The following is a 20,008-nucleotide window of genomic DNA, read 5'->3' on the forward strand; positions in this document are numbered from 1 at the left end:
TCGAGCTCTTGCCAATTTACTTGTCCTCTTTTCGTACCACACTCTTTTGTGCTCCAAATTTCCCCCTTGGCCAAAATCAAGTAGAATTCCCCCATGCACCTTCCACTATAATTAGAGTGACAAAATATCATATGCCTCTTAATCAAACCGAGCTATGGGGTTTGAAGTAATCCCGTTAAGTTGTGATAAAAGGTTGATAAAAAGACAAGTAAGGCAAGAGATCACGAAAATTGAAGGTGGTGTTTTGTTATCAGAGGAGACCGACTTGTTATGCTTTTGTGAGACAATGGATTTAGATTGTTTTAATTCATTTCTTTAAAGTGCAAATGTGCTGCATGTAATAAAGCTGATCAGAGACAGTGGGACGTGACAGAGCCATTGAGAATTGTTCGCCTCAGCTACAGGTCTAGGCAGATAGTACATGGGTATAAAAGGCACATTCAAAGAGGAATTATGCGCACATCCAACAAACTTTTTGCAGGTGCTCGATCAAATGAAGCATTTAACTCAAAGTAAACAAAAATTTGCAGATGTACTTTGAGTACAAAAGGCACAAAGTCAGGACTCAGAGACACTCTCCCTCCCTGCTGTTTAGTGTTGCACAGTTAATCGAAATAAAAACTAAATCGCGATATGGCTTAGTGCGATTATCAAATAATAAAAGCTTTGATTTCATTAAATGTAAATGTGATGAGTTTTCTCAGAGCGACTCCATCTTCGCATCAACTCTGATTCTGAGTTGCTTATAATATCCTGCAAGCAAGCACAGCAAACCTGGAGCTTTCTTTTATTCTAGAGAAACATTTTTAAAGTTCTTTGAAAAACACATCACCAATTAACCACTCCAACGTTTACATTACATACTTGTGAAATGATGACTTCACCTACTTTTTACTGCCTCATTGACACCCGAGTGGTGACTTCAGACTCTCTACTTGAAGAAGAGCAGCACAGAATAGCTATTTGTTTCTTTCTGGAGAGAGCAGAGATGGCACAACCTAGAACTAAAAAAAAATAGTTCCACAAATCTTCCCTTAGTGGAATCTTTTTCTACAAGTGAGGCTATCAGATGGACAGTTTGCCAATTTCACACAGCTCAAAAATGATGACTCTGCTCTGTCCAGTTTGAACACCTGAACCCTGAAACTATAACCGACTCATGTAGCCATTTCAGATAGCACTTAGCTAATGTAAAGCCCATACCGCAGCCAATTTGTTACTGGTCTAGGTGTCTGCACTGCACAAATGATAGTGTTAGACCAGCATGAATACAAAATTGGGTGATAGCTGCTATTTTAGTGTCAATCTGAAACGATACACATTCATAACATTCTTGACTCATTTCACCTGAATGCTTTTGCACTTTATGGACCATTTTCAGGTTGAAACACTAAAGTATAGAACTACAGAAGTCTGAACTTCTATAGATTTACAATGGAGACTATAGCAAATATTACTATTCCAATTTCCTCCAAAAGCAATAAAAAGAAAAGTTTACTACTGCATTTGCTCAGAAGGAAAGAATATAGAGATGGATTATGCCCATGAGAATAGAGGAAGATGCCAAATTTACAGTCATTCCTTCAGCTGCTGTTTTACAAACTTCACTGCAGCAGTGTTGACTGTTTTTGTAATTTAATGCCAGAGTAATATAACACAAAGTATATATATATATATATATATATAATATTATATATATAGGTTTTTTTTTAAAGTTGCTATATTTACGATGCTATTTTTTGTGGAAATGCATTCAAGTAAAATATAAATAAATATTATAAATATATAAATGGAAAAAATAATTGAAATGAGGACATAACAAAAAATACTAATACTTACATAAAAAATAAAATGAACATGAAAAATATAAAAAAGGCTAGTTTAAAATAGTAATAAAAACTATAGCAATATATATTTATATATATATATATATATATAAAATTTCAGAGAATAAAAAGCAAAAATGGATAAAGTCTACCGAACATTTCTAAATGTCTATCTCCTTTCTTGCCGTACACATACTTTCCAGAATTGTATATGTTTTCTTTGTATCTTTCTAGTGAGTTTCTCTCACTACAGTCCCCTTTATCTTGCTCACTGGGGTTGTAAGGCAGTATTCTTTACGCAGTACGCAAGCTGCTTACATACATTTGTGAAAGTTGCTTATACAAATAATTTAAGGTTTATACATCCAACATTAAGTATAACCAATTCAAGTTTGAAAACAATGCTGTATATATAATGTCACACTTGCTATTTATCTAACAGTTTAAAAGTTTTTTTCCATACATAGAAAAATATATAGATGGATTTTAAGAAGGGGGTCCCTCATAAAAGTTTCATCATATTTGGGGGTCCTTGGCATCATACATGTTTGAAAACCCCTGGTTTAATAAACCGTGAACAACAGCGGATACTGGAAAATATCTGACAGCAATTGACCAATCTGAACCAAGAATTCCAGAGAGCCGTGTAATAATATTACTGTTGTTGCTATTATTATTATTATAATGATGTTGTTATTATTTTATCTTGTCGACTGTATAATGCACCTGGTCATGTAGCTGGCGAATGCATGTTGACATGTAGAATAAAATAGTTTTTGTAAAAGACTGATCTAGATTCTAATTATATTTTTTGTGTAAACGTTTTTTAATTATTAAAACATTACTGTGTATACCTTTAGAATACAATAGTAATCTAATAATAATAATAATTATTATTATTATTTAATTTTCAGGTGTGCTCATTAAACATTTAATATCTCTGCACTACACCAAGGACCACTTCAGCTGATAAAAGCACAAATAACTACTGTCATCTCAGTCAAACAACACGTGCCCATCAATGCATCTATACTATCTTGTAAACAAAGCCATATATGCCAAAATGAGGCAATCCTGCCAAGATCATTATCAGTGAGAGAGTCCTGCTGTCCGATCACTGATAGTAGAGCACAAGCCACGTCCACGCAAAACAAACGCTGACAGACCGTGTAGAGATAGAAGAGCTCGTTTCTGTGGTTCTGTTAATGTTACAGGGCTGTCATCACACAAATGTGAGCTTTAACTCTGTTTATTCCACACTAGCACTGATTAGCAATGGTACAGGAACTTCTTTATATTCCCCGACAGTGGCAAGGACAAGCTGTCAAAGGGACGAGTACGGTGATGTTGCTATGGGAACTAGAGTTGATCTTTTATTGATTTTCAGCCACTAAGAGTTAAACGAACTAGAAAGACTGAGACTAGCTGTGCTAGCAGTGCTCAACTGAAAGGCACTGCACTGTCGACACGTTAGCACTGCAAATAAATGAGCAAAAGCACTCCTATTCGCAAAGAAGCAGAGAAGCAGTATTCACTCACCTTTGAAACATTCAAGCACACTGTTCCTCTGGCCCTTCAAAAGTTAAAAGGCAATGTAAACAGCCTCAATAGCTCTGGTTGCAGTTCGCTTGAGAGAGCGACGGTGGCTCCACTGCCAGTCAAGCACCCACACTCAGCCCGCTACAGCGCTGCAGCGAGAGAACATATGCCTGAAATATCGCGATATCACAACACGACTGACGGCGCTGAACTGACCAATCATACTCAAGAAACTTCCTCCAACAAGAAAGCGGAGGGCAAGACATCTTTGGCATTATTGGTCAGTTCACTGTGATTGACATCCTCGACATCGAGTCGAGAGTAATTCATAGAGCTCAATCAATGTATTTGTTTACAAGATTGAGGAGATTCTGAAGTGTGAGATTTTTTTTAGCCAGATGAACTTCGTATACAGTACAGAATACAAAAATGTACATATTAATACACAAACCAAACAAAAACAAAACATGCCAGAGTGTATAAACCCTTGATCCATTAATAAAAAAATATATACGTAGCCTATATTCATGAATCATTTCCCAAAATAATAAAAATAATATTATTATTATTATTAGGCTACTTTCATTGGAATAATGCATACATATATCAAAATTATTTAATTTAGCCAAAATATAGCATTTTTTCCTTCTAATGAAAATGTCCACATCCACCCAAAAATCTTTGTGTAAATACAACTACAAAACTGATGGATAATAGATTATTTTTCTATGAAACAAAAGTCGCATGAATAATCAATATCTAAATTAAACCTCTCTAACACACTTTTTAGCTGGATATATACACCATGTAAAATTGTAAATGTAGCCTAATCTCTTTTACAGAATGCTTCACAAATACATCAAGCTTTATTCCAGTTAATATTTCTAAATACACTGGTCCACAATAAGCTTCTATGAGTAGATGTTTCCTCAGTTATAATATGTTTATTAGTACAACTATGTTTCAGAATATCAGTGTCTCCTAAAAACATGCTGTCTTTAACATTGCTTCAGAAGAATCACTTCCACGCTCTTACAAAATGTATTACTTGTTGAGGTATGGCGTCAAATACAACAGCATAATTCTGAAGTGTGAGATGTCAAAGAGTTTTGCCAAACCAAACACAGGAATACTGAAAAGCAAATATGAGCGAATTTGCAGATTTTACAACCATATATGCCAGGCCAGAGTGCGTTGTTGTGTAAGCTTAACTCTTAACTCAGGCTTAATAGCTATAAAATAATATCCGATTTTTTAAGGAACATTTTAGGACCTTTAGACTATACATATACATATGAATGCAGGTTGATTGGGACCATTTTCATCTAAATGGCAAAAAAGTGTTCCAATCAACATGAATTCACCCTAAAGTTTGAATAAACGTTTTATCATATTTGATACACCAGACTTTTATGACTCATAGTATTATATTGTGAGAACAGTGTGAGTGTGGAGCTTACACTCAAGAAGTAAAAAAAGAACTTCTATTTTATTCAAAGGCCCAAACTGAGCAAAAGTATGCAATTTGGTTTAGTTGTTTTTATTTATATGGCCAAAACATAAGATACGTTTTCTAATAATTTGTAATGTAAATCAATGAGATTTTGTATAACACTATAGCAGTCTACTTACAATGCATATAAATATCAGTTGTCACAATATCTCCCAATATGCCTAGCAGAGATGTGATGTAATTTTAATCGTTTTAATAAACATTCTTCAAAAGCATGTATCATTATGAGTTTTATAAAACATTATGAATGGATAATCACATAAAGATTCTTCAATAAGGGTGATCTTGAAATTTACCAACAATATAAAGGTATTCTTATGTTTACTTTATAAAAATCATTAAACATTTCACAGCAGAAATACAGATTATACACAACCTGAAGGTGGACATTTTTTACAATTAAAAAGGTCTTTTACTTACTAAAAAAGTACTATCAATCAGAGGACTGAAGGCTTTGTGCAACATGTTTTGATCATGTTGATAATTTAGAGGCCTTGCAGAAATTAATGTATTAAATATAATAAGCTTTATTGGGTTATGTGAAATCTCAAATAGCTTAAGGGTCTTAAACTCAACTTTAAAGTCATGAGGAGGGGGATTTAAGGTGTCAAATGTCTAGAACGCTATCTGCTATTACACCAAGAGCTTTATCCAAGCAAAACACGCACAAATACAGATAGCTTCAAATATGTTGTTACTTAATTTTCTAAACTGTTTCATGTAAAAATATTTTCAAATCGATTGCTTATTTGTTTTGTTTTAATGCATCTGCATTTTCCCCTTTACATTCCTTTAACAGTTGATAAATAAATAAAGTTTCACCCCACTTTCAGAGCATAGGCCTTGATGCGTTTCAAAGGGCCAAACTAAATTAGGGTAATGAAGAAAGCTGTTGTGAGTATCCCATACTATAGTATGCGTATACAGCGATATTTATTACTTTTTAGGAATTTTTCAAGTTCAAGAAAACATTCCACAAATAAGTTAACCCAGAAAATAAGCAACATTTTTCTATTATTATTTCAATGCTTCAAATCAGTATTGGTTATTTTTTGAAACAGCTGCCTCTATGGATAGTTTGACCCAAGATACCCATTATTAGAGACACAGACGTCTTTCTTAGAACATGTGCGTGTGGTGCAGATTAACACAATGAGTCAGTTTGCAGAGTGAAGGAGCATGACAATGATCGTGTATACTGTCACTGTACTGCACCACTACCCACGATCCTTCTGGAAGCAATCCTATGACCAGCCCCATGACCCTCATGAGTTCCCCAGAAAAAGCATATCAAGCTGCGCCAACATTCACAAAACTGGTTGTGATTCTGCACCCACACACTGTTCCATTGCTGTGATGTTGAATTAACTACCTCCTTTTAAAATATGCTAAAGTTAAGAAACAAAAGCCTTTAGAACAACTTTAAAAGCCTAATCTTCTATTTTGACAGCTCTCTTGGGGGAAGTGTGGGAGTCTTTTTAGTCTTTTTATATCTGTGTTCAGCTGTATTAGTTAGGCATGCCATGTCATCCTAGCTACTACAAATAAATGCCCTATAGGCTATTGTACTATTTTTTATAAAATAAACCAAGAATATTTTCAATATTTCATTTTAAAATATGAACCTTTATAACAATAAAAATATAAAAAATATTATTTATATTTATGAAAATATAAAATTATAATATATATAGATTAGGCATAACATTATGACCTTCCTAATATTACGTTGGTCTCCCGTTTGCTACCAAACCAGCCCTGACCCATCGAGACATGGACTCCACTAGACTCCTGAAGTAGTGCTGTGTTATCTGGCACCAAGATGTTAGCAGCAGATCCTTTAAATCTTGTAAGTTGCGAGGTGGGTCCTCCGTGGATCAGACTTGTTTGTTCAGCACATCCACAGATGCTTGATTGGATTGAGATCTGGGGAATTTGGAGGCCAAGTCAACACCTTGTTGTGCTCCTGAAAAACCATTCCTGCACCATTTTTGCTTTGTGGCAAATTATCCTGCTGAAAGAGGCCACATCCACCAGGGAATACCGTTTTCCATGAAAGGGTGTACATGATCATCAACAATGCTTGGTAGGTGGTACGTGTCAAAGTAACATCCACATGGATGGCAGGACCCAAGGTTTTCCAGCAGAACATTACTCAAAGCATCACACTGCCTCCGCCGGCTTGCCTTCTTCCCATAGTGCATCCTGGTGCCATGTGTTCCCCAGGTAAGCGACGCACACGCACCCAGCCATCCACGTGATGTAAAAGAAAACATGATTCATCAGACCAGGCCACCTTCTTCCATTGCTGCGCGGTCCAATTCTGATGCTCACGTGCCCACTTTTGGTGCTTACAGCGGTGGACAGGGGTCAGCATGGGCACCCTGATTGGTCTGTAGTTATGCAGCCCCATACATACGCAACAAACTGCGATGCACTGTGTATTCTTACACCTTTCTTTCACAACCAGCATTAACTTCTTGAGCAATTTGAGCTACAGTAGCTCATCTGTTTGATTGGACCACACGGGCCAGCTGCAAATTAGAATGTGTTTTCTGAAATTGGATAGCATTTCTATTAAATCTATTTCCCTCTATTAAATTGTTGATTGCCAAAACAGTCTTGAAGAAAGGGCAGTCTTGGGTCTGGAAAATGGTCCATTTAGTTCTTGAGTCACCACAGTCAGTATAATCCTCAGGGTCTGCAGTTTCTTTGCTCCTCCACAGCCGCAGAAGAATTACAAGTGAGAGGAAAAGCAGTTTGGAAATGCTCAACACAAAGATGGCTGATGTTATCTCACAGTGTGTTTGTGTGTATGTGTGTGTGCCGGCCTGAGCCACTGAGAGGAAAAGAGCGCATTGTTCTTGAGGTATTTGTAGTTTCAGTAATTCAACAAAGAAGACTGAATGACAGAGATAAGGTAGACCCTGGATATTTATAGTCCACTTTATAGTTTCTCATTTCCTCTCAGAAAATGATGAGGCCCCTTTTGATGCTCCGATGTCCTTTTGTGATTATCACCTTAATGGAGAAAAAAAAGCAACAAAAAATAACACACAACGTATAAAAAGAGAGGGTTGTGGATAGAAATGATTGAAGACAATAAATCCAATAACATTCAAACACATCTAGAAGAGACATTTCCAGAATATTGTTTAAACTGTAAATCTCTGTCATTCAAAAGAATAGTCCGCCCAAAATGAAATTGTCATCATTTACTCACCCTCACGAGAAGAAAAAAAAGGATTACCATTGACTTCCATTGTATGGACAAAAAACATGAAGACACTTTTCTTCTTTTATGTTCCACAGAATAAATAAAGTCAAACAGGTTTTGAACAATATGGGAGTGATTTTGGGGTGAACTATCCTTTTAAATACTATATGAATAATACAGTAGGGACCAAAAGTGATGTCTGGCCTAGGAAAATACAACCTTTTATTCAAATATTTGTTAAAGATTTTGTAAGCATATTTGCGTGTGCTTGGAGTCAGTTGTGTTATTTGTGATAGATAACATGAAACTTGCTAAATTTGAAATATGCAAATCCCACATGGTCCTCTGTTGGTCTTATAATAACATTCCTTATATGACTTTAGGGGGAGGATGCTCATTTTGGCTATTTATGGTCACATAGCAACGTTACAAAGAGGATATTTGGGACGTTAATGAAACGTTCCCACACAGTCCTCTGTTGGTCATATAATAACGTTCCTTATGACTTTAGGGGGGTGTTCCATTTTGGTTATTCTATGGTCACACATCAACGTTACAAAGAGAACATTTGGGCCGTTAACAGAGCGTTCTCATATGGCTCCCTGTTAGTCAGATATAGGGACCTTTAATTCGGGACAGTGCTGCAACATATCTTGTTCAGTGTAGTGGTTCAGTGCAGGACCTTTAGGATACCAACCTAGAATGTTATTTTATGGTCCTATTTAGGTCCTTCCATCACGTTTACGGAATGCTTTCAGAACATGTTTGTGTGAATCAATGTTCACTGGGGTGCTTTTACAAATGAGGGTCAGTAAAACACGGGCCTTGCAAAAAAGTTGCTTCTCAAAGAATAAAGATGGATCAATACCAACTGTTTGTCCAACTTCATATTCAGAACATGTAAGTACAGCACGGTATATTTTGTTAATGTACACAAATCACCTTTGTGAATGTGCTTGTTAGCACGCTGACGGCTAATATGATACCATCGCCTCTGACTGTACTCACAGAGATCAGAGCTATGTCATCATTAGTTTTAATTTTAAGAAGTTATTTTTCAGGCTAAAAATTAGGGTTGGGCATCGTTTTGATTTGAACGATTCTGATTCCGATTCCGATTCTTAGTTTCGATTACGGTTCTTTTCGATTCTCGATTCCGATTCTTTGAGGGGTGGAGTCACAACATGTCACAGGCTCATTTCACAGAGGAAAATTGTATTTTGATTCAATAATGAGTTTAAGTTTTGGGACTTTCTCCGCTGGCATTTTCACTTGCTTTGCTGCAAAGGTGAATGGAGTTCCACACCGAGTCCCGGTTTAACAATAGCATTAACAGCAGTCATTAGGACTGCTACTAGCGTCGGCAATTTGCGTATAGCTACATTTATCTACGAGGGGGAAAAATAATTTCAGTAACGTTGTTGTTCACCACAATTCGCAATTTGGTCAAGGGGTTTACACTACAATCACTTACCTGATTATGATGAGGTGGGATAATGTTAGTTCACCCTGAAATGAAAATAAAGCCATCTTTTACTCACCCAGCTGTTGTTCAAATGCGCGTGTTCCTGTATGTGCGCACTCCAAGCCGCAGTAGCCTCGTGCAATATTGTCATGACAACCGGTACACAATATTCACTTAAGGAGGTTATATTATTAGTATTATTTCTTATCATATACGTTATAGAAAAGACGAGAATCACGTTTTTTTTTATTGAGCTTGATTTCTCAAAATGGTGCGCGCGTGTGTGTGTGTGTGTGTGTGTGTGTGTGTGTGTGTGTGTGTGTGTGTGTGTGTGTGTGTGTGTGTGTGTGTGTGCTTATCGTGGGTGCAATGACAACAGTGCGAGTTATTATAGTAGGCATGAGCGCCGGCGGCTGCTGACAGCTCATAGTGTAACTTACACAGAGGAGCGCGCTCAGAATAACGGCCGAGCTCAGTGTTTTGACTGAATAATACGGTTTCTTTCTCGCAAAACCTATAGTGTGCCCACTGAACACTTTCCATATGGCGCGCGTCTCCCTGTATCGTTGCGTATGGAAGGATATCGCGGACAATTTTCAAAAGGAATTGCAAATGGTATTTGCAATTGCGTTTTCAATTTGTGGACGCATAATATGTGACACAATCCAAACGCAATTGCAAATCGCGCATTACCATTTGCATTTTCGTTTAGGCAAACGCACAACGACTGCCAAATTTCAAATGGAAAAGCAAAGTCTGTTTGCAATTGCTTTTCCAATGTCTTGCAAGTTATGACCCTGCCATTTTGGAATAGCAATAGAAAATCACCTATTTGCTCTTTCATTTCCTTCGTGTCCTGCCACAACCTGCACAAAATTCAAATGGAATCGCAATCCTCTTTGCGTTTGCATTTCCGATGCCTAACACAGTCAACTGTCAATCAGGCTTGAGGGCGGGGTTTATTGATGTAGTCGGAAAGTAGGCCACGCCCTCAAGTGGTGGAAAACGGGGGATTTGGCTATTTTTGTAATAAAAAACTAGTTTAAACTCTTTAGTTCAAACAAAGTCAAAATGCAGAACTGATTGTATGTTCACCTGCAACCAGAAAAAAAACAGCAAATAAGAAAAGTGACATGACTGCATTCGGTAGGCTATAGCCTATATCAGACGAATATCATCATATTGCACCCGACACAGTAAATTATCACGATGAGTTAAAATCAGAAAATCTATAGAAACTTGACATGATGTGAGTTGTGTTGTCCATACGATTCTGTGCTCAAGAGCCAAGCGATCAAAAAAGAAAAGAAAACTACATTAGTGACATTCAATCGCAGTTCATGTTCGTTTCGTAGCCTACCTCCTCTGATGATCTGATTTTCTTCTTCATTTCATTTTATTCAACATTATTATTTTCATCATATGTAGCCTATTCCTATTCATTGAACTATAGCCTATTTGTATCTTTATTTTGACATTTAACAGATTTGACAGAACAGCTCAACAACAGAACCTGGATTCACACACATTTTCACGCACCTGCAGCGTTTCTGACAACAGAGAAAAACTGAAATAATATATAATAAAGTAATATTTAAATAAAAACCATAAAATAAATAAATACTAAATAGCCTATTTCTCACTTATTCTAAATAATTAATACATTAAGATGACAAAACGAAAAACTAGCCTACTAAATCAGATTGAATCTTATAGGCTAAAGAACCGGCATTTTATTCTCATCAGATTAATTTAAAAATTTTCACTTTGAGGTCCGGTTATAAATTTGTGTGTGTGCAGTGCTTACATCTACTGTGTTTATGTGAATACTCGACTTGGCATTTTGATATAGCCTATTTCTGTGTTTATTTGGCCGTTTGGGCACGCTTGTCCGTGTTGCGCTCGGAACACGCGCACAGCATCCTGTCAGTAATTCAGTTGTCTTTTGTGACTTATCACGCTTTTATTATTTATTTTCGTCAACTGAAATCTACACGGATTATCATAAATACAACACATTTATTTATCACAAGGATCTCCGCGGCAAAACCGAAAGTGAAATCTGGTGAAATCTTTCAAAATGTCTTTTTGCCCCAGGTTCAATAAAAGGATAGGCCTATTTTAAAAGATTATAGGCCTATATTATATATTGAACTGATTTTTAAACCGAATTTAGCATATTTTGCTTTAACCATGCAGCAAAAAAATTAAATAAAAATAAAAACCTTAAAAAAATAAATAAATAAATATATATACACATTTTAAACCGTTTAACTGTATATTAATCTGTCAAAATTCTTACTTTTGGTCAACGGTTAAAGCATCCCTATCTTAATTGCTTCTTGACAATTTGCTTGCAACCAGAGCAGTCTTCTTTTGGTTTCTTTTTGTTTGGTTGGCAGGTGATAAATAGTCTATTTCCAGGTATTTGGCTTTGTTTGAAGTGCAAAAAACTACACAGTAGTTTTATGACTTTTTTGTTGTTTTTGCTAAATAGACACATTGGATATTTCTCCCCATGTTCTTAGGAATGAATAATGATGAAAAAGTCCTTGGTTTTCTACCACTTGAGGGCGTGGCCTACTTTCCGACTACATCAATAAACCCCGCCCTCAAGCCTGATTGACAGTTGACTGTGTTAGGCATCGGAAATGCAAACGCAAAGGGGATTGCGATTCCATTTGAATTTTGTGCAGGTTGTGGCAGGACACGAAGGAAATGAAAGAGCAAATAGGTGATTTTCTATTGCTATTCCAAAATGGCAGGGTCATAACTTGCAAGACATTGGAAATGCAATTGCAAACAGACTTTGCTTTTCCATTTGAAATTTGGCAGTCGTTGTGCGTTTGCGTAAACGAAAATGCAAATGGTAATGCGCGATTTGCAATTGCGTTTGGATTGTGTCACATATTATGCGTCCACAAATTGAAAACGCAATTGCAAATACCATTTGCAATTCCTTTTGAAATTTGTCCGCGATATCCTTCCATAGTTGCGTGATACATTTGTTTATTTTTTGTAATGTTTTAGCTGATCGCCATTCACTGCCATAATAGGAAGGAGCGCGTGCAGGAACAGTATTTTAAATGTCATAGGACATAGGGCACTGGGACAACATCAGGGTAAGTAAAAGAAGGCTTTATTTTCATTTCAGGGTGAACTATCCCGTTAATAACGTTGGTTAGCGCAGGGTTGCCCGAGGGACAGACCTGCGCAGCATTTCAAACACGCTACACTCGTTAATTTATAGCTACACCACATATTTGTAGTGCATCCTCCCGTGCAAGAAATAAGTTTGTCATGTGTTGCACTGTGCCGACCCAGGTTTTTTTTTTTTTAGTGAAATAAAGCCACACTTTTGAGCGCCACTTACCGTGCTCCATGGCTGCAACAGAACAAACGGGCGCGGCAAGCACTTCCGAAAACTTGCGCGTTTGGAACCGATGATCGGAATCGAAAACAAAATTTCTAAACGATTCCAATGGCATCGTTATTTTTTAAACGGTTCCAAGTTGGAACCGGTTCTCGATGCCCAACCCTACTAAAAATAAACTCTGGTCTCTGTGAAGCACATTCAGAAAGGTGATTTGCAAACACACATATTATAAAGTGCAGTACTTGTGTGTTCTGGATATGAAATTGGATCACGAAGGGTTGGTATTGATCCATCTTTGAGAAGCAACTTGTGTGCAAATCCTGCTTTTTACTGACCCTCATTTGCAAAGCAGCCCAGTGTAGGCCTACATCAATAATGTAGTGTAGAGGAAACGTCCAACAGTAATGGTCCCCTAAACATTCCCAGAACGCCCTGAATGTTCCGTGAAGGTCCGCCAAATAACGTCCCCCAACCTTTTAAAGAACTCCACATCATGACCATCTCAGAACGTTCTACGAACATTACCAGGCGACATCTTTGACACCAGTCAATGTTCTGGGAATATCACATTTTCAAATAAAATATGGTCCCCTTAACGTTCTGAGAATGTCCTGAATGTTCCTTGAAGGTCCGCCAAATAACTTCCCCAAACCCTTTAAAGAACTCCACATCATGAACGTCTAGGAACATTCTAGAAACATTACCAAGAGACATCCTTGACACCAGCGGAGAGAACGTAACATTTCTAGCAGGGCATGAAATCACTTAAAAAGTGCAGATGTATTTCTTGAGTTCACACATTACCTTTTGAAAAAAGAGATTTGGGCAAAACATACCAAAGTGCTTATTTAAAAATATTTTTGAAAAGAGAAAGACTGATTTAAATTTTTTAATAATAGTGAATATATGTGCTAAATTAAATGTATTCATATGCCAAAAATTCTAATTTGATTTAAGTGATTGAAGTATTTTGTTTTCTTTCAGAATACATTTGTAGCTCTGCACACAAGATCCTTTCAGATGTTACAGAGCTCGGTTTCAGATTGTTTGATACATCCTGTTGGTCTGCAGATAGTGAGGGGACTGACAGCTGATTGATTTCAGGGTTGCTGTGTGTGCTTGCTGCAATCCTTTGTTGTCTTTTATTGTCGTTGACCTCCAAGCATATAAAAGATTCATGCAGACTGCTTACTGTGTTTGTTAATGTACTTCAATTCGCCGCATCACCAAGCCAGAGAGCATCAGCAGCCCCCTTCATAAATATTTACTATGCCTGGCCTCTTCTCCTTTCTGCTTTCCTCTTCTCTGTATTTCTTTGCTTATTGCTGTCACACTCTTTCTGAGATCTCGCTGCCATGAATAGGCCAAAGTGACACTGGCTGACAACATGGCATTCTGAAAGGATGTAATGATGATAGAATGGATAGAATTTCAGCTTATTTTAGGAATTGTTGGGTATGTCTCATAATAAGTAGGTTAGAGGTGTGATCAGTTGCAAAGCTATACACACTTAATTACACGCATGTTTATTTGTCAATGTGCACATACACACGTCTGGTTCACTATCTTTGTGGGGACTCTCCATAGATGTAATGTTTTTTATACTGTACAAACTGTATATTCTATCCCCTTACACTAACCCTACCCCTAAACCTGCCCATCACACAACACTTTCTGCATTTTACATTTTCAAACAAAGTCATTTTGTATGATTTATAAGCTTGTTTCCTCATGGGGACCTCAATTTAGGCCCCCATGAGTCAGTGTGCATTCAGGTTGAAGTCCTCACTGGGATAGAAAAACATTAACACACACGTTGGGTTTCCATGTTTTATGAGGGACATTCCATAGACATAATGGTTTTTATACTGTATAAACTTACCCATCACAGAAAACGTTCTGCATTTTTAGATTTTCAAAAGAAACACCATTGTGTATGATTTATAAGCTGTTTTCCTCATGGGGACCAAAAAATGTCACCATAAGGACAAGGATGTTGGATATTGCCATCTTTGTGGGGACATTTTGTTTTGGTTTACCAGGACCACACACACACACACACACACACACACACACACACACACACACACACACACACACACACACACACACACACACACACACACACACACACACACACACACACACACACACACACACACACACACACACACACACACACACACACACACACACACACACACACACACACACACACACACACACACACACACACACACACACACACACACACACACACACACACACACACACACACACACACACACACACACACACACACACACACACACACACACACACACACACACACACACACACACACACACACACACACACACACACACACACACACACACACACACACACACACACACACACACACACACACACACACACACACACACACACACACACACACACACACACACACACACACACACACACACACACACACACACACACACACACACACACACACACACACACACACACACACACACACACACACACACACACACACACACACACACACACACACACACACACACACACACACACACACACACACACACACACACACACACACACACACACACACACACACACACACACACACACACACACACACACACACACACACACACACACACACACACACACACACACACACACACACACACACACACACACACACACACACACACACACACACACACACACACACACACACACACACACACACACACACACACACACACACACACACACACACACACACACACACACACACACACACACACACACACACACACACACACACACACACACACACACACACACACACACACACACACACACACACACACACACACACACACACACACACACACACACACACACACACACACACACACACACACACACACACACACACACACACACACACACACACACACACACACACACACACACACACACACACACACACACACACACACACACACACACACACACACACACACACACACACACACACACACACACACACACACACACACACACACACACACACACACACACACACACACACACACACACACACACACACACACACACACACACACACACACACACACACACACACACACACACACACACACACACACACACACACACACACACACACACACACACACACACACACACACACACACACACACACACACACACACACACACACACACACACACACACACACACACACACACACACACACACACACACACACACACACACACACACACACACACACACACACACACACACACACACACACACACACACACACACACACACACACACACACACACACACACACACACACACACACACACACACACACACACACACACAGTTTGCAAAACTCCTAAAGGAAAGTGAACAGGTAAAACAGCTTTGGGTCACTGCATGAGACATGCTTGTTAAACTCTAGGCAATCTGTCACATCTGCTTAAACAAGACAGACATCACCATGACACCAGGAACAACAGACCAAGCACTCATGGCAATGTTCTTTTTGTCATTAAATCCACTACTGGTGTTATTAAAGCATGTCATTCAGTAGATGTTGACAGATATTCAAACTTTTAATGCACAATACAGTTTATATATTTATACATTTTAATTAATGCAGAGTGACTTGTATTAAAATAAAAAATAAAAAAACGATTCTACAGTATTTGTTAATTAATAAAAGATATGAGCCACCAATATACAGTGATAAACAGTAAACCATTGCCTACTTCGGACCATAAACAAATCTGTTGCTACTACAACTATGAAACTTAAAGCTACTGAGCAAAATACATATGGCAGAGCCTTGAATAATATTAGGCTACATAAAATAAAAAGGAAAATTGCCTAGGCAAACATTAATTCGACCCATCAAAATCCATGAAATAAACATGTTTTAGATCACCAGATATAAATAATTCTTAGATACACAATTTTAGTGGTTTTACCATGAATACAGACAGGTTACCATGATAGAGTAGCACCACCCCAATTAACCTTTTAACTATCTGCTTTACTTTATAAAACAAATGCTCATTGCGACCACTTCACTAACATAGGCTACACTCATTGTGACCCGTTTAACATATGCGTAATTTTATGGCAAGTTAGAACAACTGCAACTGATGACAAACAATAACAGTGAAATAATCAACTAAATACAACCAATTATCTAGCCCTCTAAACATGAAAAAAATATTATCACACCTTTAGCCTACTCAGTAGAGCTGGATTCTTTGTGGTGGGGGAGTTTGTGTGTCAGACTGTCCTTAACTAAATTGTAGCTATAGTAGCCTAATATTAATGCTAGAAAGCCTATGCAATTGGCAATTGTGATTTTTTTAAATAGCATATTTCATCATTAAAACTCATTTTCACATTCATCTTGACTGAGGGGGCAGGATACTCCGGGTGAGGGGGAGATTCCTTCCGGCCATGCCTGAAGCATTGTCATTTTTATGGTAAATTCAGATTTTTGTCTAAGCCTACATTTAACAGGATCATTTTAACAGTGAATGTAAACATTCTATCAAACCATACCCCTTCTATAAAACAGAAATCCAGCCATCCAAGGCTGTATGCAATATGCCTCACTGGATACGAAATCCAAATCCATTCTCACCCTCTTTCGTAGAGTCTCTTTCTTAATGTCACTGTGTATGTGTATGTGGTTGTTTATATCTGCTGCATGTTAAGCAGATGTGCACTCCTCTCCTGGGTGATGCACAGAAGGGTTGAGAGAAAAGAGAGGTTTGGGGATGAGGGAGCTTGCGAAGACAGTGGCAACAGGACCGCTGTTACTGCTCATCAAATCTCCATCTTTCTCTCATCCCTCCCCCTACATGCACATACTCATTAAATCCTCTCCTCGGTGTCTATATGTCTGACAGCCAGGCTATCTATCTATTCTACTTTCTTACTCTCATCATGAGCTCCCCTCCCAAGCCTTTTCACAAATCCATCTATTATATTTCTCAGTCTGCCAAATCTCTGTTTCTTTCTTCGTTCTCCGTCTCAAAGACTGTCTCCTCGTGCAGGGTACGATGAACGACAAATTCCCTGCTCATATACAACATGCAAATGCACTCTAGTTCTTCTCTAAAGTGTCACAGAACCTCTAAATTGGGCGGAACAAACAGTGGTGTATGTCTCTACCCTCAGAATAGAAAAAAAAGTATTTATTTACAATATTAGTAGAGAACTATTACTAGAATGTTAGTAGCCCAATGATATGCATATAGTGTCTGTTTTTAAAAGAACAATATTATTATTAAGAAACTATTATTTCACATGAAAATTTAGAATAGCCAAGCTAAAAAATTGCGTCACAATCTGCCATGTCACAGTCGATCATTTTTGTGGCTCATTATTTCTTTCTAAACAAGCAAAAGTGAGGTACTTGTTCAATGAATTATACCAGACATATTGCAAACCACATTGAAAACAATGTAAAGCCAATAAAAATCAAGTTAGTCATGTAGATCTCTAATTCTACCCTTTACTTACTTACTAACACAGGGATTACTATCACAAAATGAGGAACTAAAAGAAACACTGTCAGAAAACAAAACATGTTGATTAACTGTACTGTAAGTTGCTTTACTTTGTAGTGAAAATTGTATTTTAAAAGGCAATACAAGTAATTCTACTGTGAAAGTAAAGACAAATGGTTCTAAACAGTGCATGTGCTTCTAACAATAGCAGAAGATTTTTGTTGATAAATAGAACCCTTTTTATAAGGTTCCATAAAGAACCATGCTAATAAAAAAAGTGCTATAGAACCTTACTGGTGTTAGAACCTTTTTAATAATAGTTTCATTCATAATTATTATATTATTAATTGAGTTTCTGTAACATTCATAAATTTACATAATGAATCACCAATTTAATGTGTAATCAACATTATGGTTGTTTATTTAAAAAACAAATTATTAATGGCATCCATTTACTAAATACTATCAAGGCTATATAGTCAATTCCAGTATCTAGTTAAATTGGTATAAAACTAATTGAATAGAAATCAATAAAAAATTGATAATAGTTGAGATCAAACAGTTTGAGCATATAACCAGAGATTTTGTTATTATATGCATTATTGCATATTATAGTATTGCATTATTTTAGTGTTGTGTGTTAGTCTGATAGTATTTTGTTAGTTTGCTTTTGGCAGGACAGTGCTCAAGGACACCATTGTGAGTAAATCAGTTGGCCTTATCATGAATCGTGAATCACACTTTCATGATAGTGAAGCACAAGTATAGACAGAGGACAAGGGAGCAATTGGAGAGAAGCCAGGTTGTAAACCTGGGAGAAAAAAAAGAGTTTGAGCCCTCTGCAGGGAGAAACTTTACTACACTTTCAGAGGACAGTGCTGATTTATTACAGGGCGGGATGGTTTTTACTCTTGTAATCACCTTTTCTTTTCTTTTCTTTTCCATAATTGTCTTCAGCCTTGGAATATCCTCTCAACAAGCTTCCGCTGGCCTCTGTTTAAATGTGTAATTGTTAGATTTTAAAAGGTGCTCCCTCAATAAAAAGCAGTCCATCATCTTTATCATTTGATAACTGAATAGCAAGAGCCACGCTTACAATATCTCATACCATCTGGCAGATTTCCATTTACAGAGCCAAAAGTTACTGTCTGTCTGGTTCATGTCCTTCTGGCACCAGTGCGGCGTATCGCAGACAGTAAATATACAATTACAAATCCACTGCTGTGCTACAATGTGATTATCTACAAGCTGGAGGATGGAGTCATACACATAATGTGGATAAAGAGAGAGAGATATTAGAAAAGAGAAAAGAGCGAGTGAGAAAAAGGGAGAGAGATGAATTTTCTCTTTTTTTTACCACTTTTTGGTGGTAGTGGTGGTGGTGGGGGGGGGGGGGGGGGTTACAACAAAAAAACGTTTGTGGGTGTGGGTAGATGTGTGTGTCTTTATTTATCATCTTTTTGTTAAATACACACAGACAGGAA

General features: G+C 37.6%; 1 protein-coding gene across 2 annotated transcripts in view; it reads right to left on the bottom strand.

Moving 5' to 3' along the window:
• glceb (glucuronic acid epimerase b) overlaps window positions 1-3,500 on the bottom strand; it is a 53,719-nt gene extending 50,219 nt beyond the window's left edge. For both annotated transcript variants that reach the window (XM_079837779.1, XM_079837780.1), the window contains exon 1: window positions 3,366-3,500. The gene's annotated coding sequence lies outside the window, so the exon portion shown is untranslated. The remainder of the gene's footprint in view (window positions 1-3,365) is intronic.
• Between the last annotated feature and the right edge of the window lie 16,508 nt (window positions 3,501-20,008).

The sequence above is a fragment of the Gobio gobio genome, assembly GCF_949357685.1.
Source record: "Gobio gobio genome assembly, chromosome: 2".
NCBI classification, from domain to species: Eukaryota; Metazoa; Chordata; class Actinopteri; order Cypriniformes; family Gobionidae; genus Gobio; species Gobio gobio.